This window comes from Nuphar pumila, chromosome 2 (genome assembly GCF_984573655.1).
Source record: "Nuphar pumila chromosome 2, dmNupPumi1.hap1.1, whole genome shotgun sequence".
Lineage (NCBI taxonomy): Eukaryota > Viridiplantae > Streptophyta > Magnoliopsida > Nymphaeales > Nymphaeaceae > Nuphar > Nuphar pumila.
In genome coordinates this window covers 137,595,600-137,602,537 of record NC_143250.1, presented here as the reverse complement: position 1 = coordinate 137,602,537, position 6,938 = coordinate 137,595,600, and the positions used below count along the sequence as shown (strand labels likewise).

General features: G+C 42.4%; 1 long non-coding RNA gene across 3 annotated transcripts; it reads left to right on the top strand.

The window, feature by feature from the left end:
* Positions 1–4,596: 4,596 nt before the first annotated feature.
* Positions 4,597–5,747, top strand: LOC149847272 (uncharacterized). Of its 3 annotated transcripts, none has more exons than XR_016430598.1 (4): positions 4,597–4,858; positions 4,947–5,006; positions 5,106–5,197; positions 5,552–5,747. It is a non-coding gene; the product is annotated as an uncharacterized LOC149847272 (long non-coding RNA). The 3 variants fall into 3 exon arrangements; XR_016430597.1 differs by having other exon boundaries at positions 5,549–5,747; XR_016430596.1 differs by having other exon boundaries at positions 4,947–5,197; positions 5,549–5,747.
* The last annotated feature ends 1,191 nt before the right edge of the window (positions 5,748–6,938 follow it).

Here is a 6,938-nt window from a genome sequence, read left to right as displayed (position 1 = left end):
TCGTGTTCACGCACGCGTGCACACACACACACACACACACACACACACACACACACACATGTACACTTTAAAACCTGGTCGGTCTAATCCAATTGCTGGTCTGACTTGATCTGGACTGAGTCGATCGGTCTCGAGCGCGTGGATCTGCCGAAAGCAAACCCGACTTGGTTGGTTCAGATCGAGTCAGTCTGCTCCAAATATGAATCTGGCTCAGTCTGTCCAGATCGAGCTAATCTGCCAAAGGCAAATCAGACCCAACTGAGTGGTCTATTCAAACTGGGTTGATCTGTCGAGCTAAGTCAGCTTTGAGTCGCTCTGTTCAGACTGAATCGGTCTATTCAGACCGAATCGATCTATCAAAAATACTCGGACCCAACTCGGTATGTCCAGACTCAGTCGGTCTGTCAAAGATATTTTTTTCCTGACTCGGTCGAGGCACGCCCAGACCGAGTCACCCCATTGTCCGCTGACTCGACTCGATCTAGGTCGTGCTCAGACCTAGCAGCAGGGTCGACTCGGTCTGTTGTTAAGCGCATACTGAGTTTGCTCGATGTTTGGGTTGACCCTGTCTTCCATCTAAACTTTATTTTTGGTATTCTTAAACTTTATACTTTTGAAAATCTTATTTTTATTAATTAATAAGAGTTTGACTTAGTTTTAGAAAGTGTAATTAAATATAAGGTCAAATAGTGTCACAGACCTATTTCCTTCAATGGGCCAGCGCGGCGCGACAGTCCTTCCTCACCGCCGCAAGCCTACTTGTCAGCTCGTTTGCCGATCGCAGAAGCTTGTAATCAGAGTGCAAGAGAGCAAGAGAGAATAGAGGAAGAGAAATTGCAATCGGAAGAAGCAATCACAATAAGAGTGAACAAAAGAAAGCTCAACACATTTACTTCATTCACAATTTTGCCCGCAGGCTATTACAGTTCAAGTATACGGGCTGCCCCTTCGGGGTATTGATTCACCTGAATCGGGCAACTTACATCAGACTCAACAAAAGCAAAACAAACTCTAAGCGTTACTGTATACTGTAAGTCACAAGGAAACAATTAGGACTCCATGTCTTAATAAAAAACAGGGTCCCAGTACTATAAATAAGGGTTTCACAATTTGGAGGGAGCATTGCAGTCCTTTTCTGTAGCTTTGTGCAATTAAGCCAAGAGGCAAGCCAAAAGGTTCCTTTCCATTCTTTTTGTTCACAAATCAGATTACAAAACCTTGAGCTCATTTCAATTCTTGCAATGGGCTAAGGTGAAAAAGTTAAATTAGATTCTAGATGGTTATCTAGTTATAGCTTTTAATTTATTTTTCCCTACAAGCAAATTAGTTGGCTGGTTCTAAACGTATACCTAGCTGCTCATGTATAGTTCGATTGTTTCAGTAAGTTTTTTAGTTCAGCATGTTGTATCTCAGTTTGTTTCACTGTACCAGGATGATAATGGGTTGTGTGTAAGTAACCCATGCCAAACCATTCATAGATTAGACTTTTATTTTTCTCATTATAGCATTATGATTGCTCTAAAGTCACAATTGCATGCTACAATATGAAATTGTTCATGAACAAAGTATAGATTTATTTATTTAAATATTCATAAATTTCATTAAAAATTATGCAAGGCCATACAAATTCCAACACATAGTAGGCCTGAGCTTTGAGCTGGTAGGCTGGGCTTGGATTAGTCTGTGAATAAAACCGGCCTGGCTAGGACATGGCCCTGGTCTTACCCGGCCCAATTCGGATTGTCGTCGTACCCATCACTCAACCTCTGTACTTCATTTTCCCCCTGAAATTTTTTGCTGGGTCCAAACTTAATCCCACTGGGCAAGATCTATTAACCATTTGGCCGAGAGAAATCAGGCTGAATCCGAACCCGAATGGACCCGAGGCTGGGCAATGAACCCACAACGGTGGGGGGATACCGGGCCTACGGATTCCGTCCAACTTAACGGGGGCGATTGGTTTTCCGTCCGAGCGAGAATCCGTGGTGGTATAAATACCGAGAGATTCTGACCCTAAGATATTGGGAAGCGAGAAGACATTCTCTTCAAATTTTGGCGATGGGCGGGATAAAGGAGAGCAACAAGAAGCGAGGGAGAGGAGCTGACGCTTGCGATCGGAATCCGTCGCCGGCGCCGGAGAAAGGAAGGAAAGAGGAAGGCGACGATCTTTTCGATCTCGACCTCTCTAGGTTCCATTGTCATCTCTCTCTTTCATTCTTGTTCATCCGTTTTGATCTCTGAGTGGAATTCTCGATTTTTTAATTCTTTCTTGGTGATTTACAGTGATATAAAAGGAATCATCTCAGCGTTGCAGCATATCAAAGAAAAGGCGCAGAAGGACGGCCAGAAGAAAACGGAGGAGACGATCATGAGGTACATATATCGTAGATCAGCGACTCGTCCTACGGTTTCTTTTCGATTGTCATTTTTTGAAGTGGATGGAAAGGATTTATTCTTGCTTAAGCTTTAGAGCGATTCATTCATGATAACGTATTCATACAATTGCTTGAGAGAATTTCATGATAAAAGAAAGAGGCAAAGCGACGGGATCCTGATGAAATAGATCAGGCGTTCGGTACTAGAAGGCATCTTGTCGCTTCGTCCCAAATTGAATTGCTGAAATCACGTTCGTTCTTTGATCCTAAACGTTCTGTTGTTTTCTCTATTTTGTTTTTCTCTTTAGTTAATTGCTCTATCTATAGTCTCTGTAATTCGCAACCATTGATCGCGAAAAGAAGAACGAAAAAAATTCGCGGAGATATGCTTGGCTATGTATTACTTTAAGTACTTGTCTTTTTTTTCTTTTCTTTTATCATACAACTGACGAACTCTTGTCTCAAGGATTTCTGTCAAATTTTGACCGTATTTAACGTACTCCGTAAGTACTTACTCTAGTCTTTTTTTCTTATTTTTCTTCGTACAACTGGCCAACTATTTCTCACGGATATGTGCAATTTTTTCCGGTTGTTTTCTAATCGCTCATTTTATCTCACTTTAGTCTGCGATTTTCGGAGTGATCTCCCATTTTACGAGTGGAACCAGAAGTTGTGAAGAAAGACCAGCAAGATCAATGAAAATCAAGAAGACAACAGTTAAAACCAGTGAAATACAAAGACGGGCCAAAAGATGAACGATAATACCCAGTGCTTTTGTAAAATAAAATATAGAAAGATCATGATTTTGCTTAAGAATTTCCCTCACTATTAGTACCGAGGACTGAAACATAACAACCCGATCAACCCCTAGTAAAAAGTAAAAAAGATTGCATAAAAGCCTATGAAAATGACAAATAATGGTAAACTAAGAAATTGTGAGCAGGACTACAGTGAATGAACACAATGGCCCTTTTTCTGAATAAATTGAGCACAAATTGCCTTTAGGTGCGATGAACAGTTACCTTTATCAATCTCTTTGCATTGTAATCATTTGACGAGTAGACCATGTTTTGTCTTGGACTGCCCTTCAATACAGTACAGTCATTATATGGTGCAGCTCCTTCTATTTGAGCTAATATCTTTCAAGAAAAGAATTTCCTTTTTTGGACGATATTCCCCTTAGTGGCCAGTGCTTGCGCCGAGAGAGAGAGAGAGAGAGAGGTATGTTTCCTGCACGGCTGCACTGGCACTAGGCCCACAAGGCCGCACAACATTAGAGATATATGGCTTGCATCAGTATCAAACTCTGCCCTTAGAAAACGAATTATGTCTAACAAAATCTCTTTTTCCATGTGGTATACGTCTGTGTATTTTATTTACTTGAAGGGCTTGCACTGTGAGTAGATGGTTCTTGTGGCTTGGGAATGTCAGATGAAATGGAAATTCTGCATAAGATACTTGGAGATCAGCTCAATTGAGCCATGCCATTTCATTCTTTTAAACGGGTATATGTCATGGATGGTTTACTACTGTCCTTGTTTTGTTGGATAATCCAAGAAACCCTCCCTTCCTCACCGACAGCATATTGGCTGACCTCCAGTTGATAAAACCTTAAGGTCTCTCCTGCCCACCGGGGAGTACACCCAGTTTCGACATTGCAGCAAGGGGTGCCACCCGTGGGATTGAACTTGTGATGTTCCATCAACTTGGGGACATTTACAAGTTGCCCCTACCAGATGAGCAGAGCCCTTGTGGGCATTTACTATTGTCATTGTGGCTCTACACTACCGACAATAGCAGTACAATCAGTTTGTTTGTGATCCTTGCCTATTTAATTTCTTGTGAGTTGTGTGTGTGTGTGGTGTTCATCTTACATTGAGAGGTTTCAGGGCAGTCTGTATCATGCTATATTGACCTGTCTGTTTTGAGAGCAAACGAATTGACAATTGCTCTTGGGTAACAGTGTGGCATCAGAGATCAAGTCAATGGTGGATGAGGCTAAATTCAAGGTTGACAAGGAAAGGTAAGAACTTTTTGAGTAACTGTTCACTTCATGTTTCTCGTCTTACCGTTTGATGTAACCCTCTCGTCCTTTATAAATGGCAGGCAAAGCTTTGTGAAGGCTCTTGCAAAGAGTTCAAAGGAGGTCCCCTCGAGCTTTAAGCACCTATTATTCCATTTCCTCAAGTTAGAATCATTAGTCGAAATATAGATCAAGAGCCAAAGACTCCGTTGTCACTATGGCTTGCACTGTTGCACAAGCAGGAAGAAATATAAGAGTTGGACTCCAACTCTACTCGAAACTGTTCACTAAATATGGTTAGAACTATTCAGTTTTGTTCCGTGGGTTAGCTTATCAAAACGAAAGATTTGGTTTCTGAACCACCAGTGTGAGATCGCTTTGAAGGATGAGGCTACCAAATTTCAAGCAATTTATGACAAGTTCTGCCAGGACAAAGCCCTACATTTGCAGGCTTTTCACAGTAATCATACTTTTCTGAAGATTCACTCTCATAATCTGTTATGGTGCATTTTCCAAATTAGGTTCCAACCATAGTATTCAAATTGCAGATATATTCTCCAAATATGAAGATGAGAAAGAGAAGCTTTTTGTTCGATATGAGCAACAGAGTGAGTATCTCGCAGGCAATTTGGTACTCCTTTAGTGTATGTTTCATTCACAGTTCTGTAGCGCTTGTTTTGAACTTTTTTTGGATTGGTTTATGGTAGGGAAAAAGGAAAAGGTTATGTTAGCTGACCTTCAGAGGGCTTGTGGTGAAAAGATTTCAGCAGCTGACAATTCCCTTAAAAAGAAAAAACAGGTATTGCTTTGAGCCATAGATAGCGACCACTTTAATCCCGAAAAAAGAAAAAGAAAAAAGATAGCTGCCTCAAGTTGTAAACAAGATAAAGCCTCACCTGGGCTGGTCTGAGTAAATAAATAAGCCGAGCTTGAACAAGCGCTCAGGCTCGTTCTAGTTAAACAAGCCGAGCTTAATTGGGTGTTTGAGCTCGATTAAAGTGGCATTAGAATTGTACTTCCCGCTGTTTGATTCATACCACACCCAGGAGTACAATTATAATGCCACTTCAAGACTTCTGGTGTAGTAACAAATAAAATAACTAGTGTATCACTGAATAGTACGTGAATTTGTGATGTGTTTGTGGTGAAGCAGGATGATAAATCTTTCAGTATTTTGAGGAAGTCGCTGGGATCCTTCTTGGGGAGTTCCTCTGACGACGAGTACCCCCCAGAAGAAGAAGAATGAAGCATCTGACCTGGATTTTGGGTAACAAAGCTGAGATCTGTATGGGACACTCAGTCTACACGTTCTTTAAACATTGCATCTCACCCTTTTCTCAGATGCACGTTCATCTCAAACTATTATAGACTAGCTCACTCACACACACACACACGCACAAAGTTGGAAACGAACATTTGGAATTCTCAATATTAACTGGCTCAACCAAGTTTGGCCGCTTTTAGCTGGTAGGTAGTACAGTTTGGTAATTGGATTGACGCACACAATAGAGCGAATGTAGATCATATAAAACGGTGGGTGGGTGGCTGGCATTAGCAATGTCACTCACCAACCCTAGCCAGTAACCCCTGCCTCTCTCCGTTCAAGTGAAACCCAGGTGAGCAAGGGTTAGTGGTTGGTCGGTGACATCGCTAATGTCACCCACCGTTTTATACGATCCGCTCTCCAATGGAGTTGGTTGTCGGTCATACAACTAGGGCCAAGCTTGACCCGAGGCCGGTTGAGCTCGGCTTGTTTTAGAGAATGAATTCTCGAGCTCGGCCAGCTCACGCAGCTTGAAGTCTTGGAAAAGAGATAAGTGGAAACCAGCATTTTTGAATTTGAAGTTTCCCTGTTGAATCAACTTCTAACCAGGATTAACTGGCTCAAGCTGAGACGAGCTTGAGCAGCTCGAAGTTGGTTGGAAAGAATTTTTTGCCCCGTGCATTTGCGGTAGGGCGTCTTTTTAGGCTTATTTTGTAATCAGTTTTCTATGTAAGCACGGTTAAGAGCCTAATTGAGATCGATTGCCGGTGTTTGAGCTGAGCACGTTTACACAAACGAGCTTGGCCTCTGCTCATGCTTGGCTCATTTGTAAACTCAAATAATCTAAAGCCAAGCTTTGGTTAGCTTCACTCGTCCTGCACTCCTGCATACAACAATTAACTATGCTAGTTCAAGTGGACCGGGGTGGGGGCGGGGGACAAGGTCTCCACCCCTGCCCCCTCTCAAATTCCTGCCCTCCATCCCCACACTGGTCTTAATTTTAATCTCTATTCCTGCCTACATCACTGTTTCATGTCCTTCATCCTCGGTCTAAACCGGGTGAGGTCTGGCGGGGCCTTTTTTCCCCTCGGTCCACTGCCATCTCTAAAGAGGGATCGGGAATGAGGCAGGACAGGGCAAGGCAGGGATTGAAGACGGGAATGAGGTAGGGCGGGGAAATTCATCCCTGCACGGGTTTTGATTTTAACCTTCATCCCCATTTCATGTCCCCCATCCTCCGTCCAAATGGAAAAGATCCTGCCTTGAGCCCCGTTTT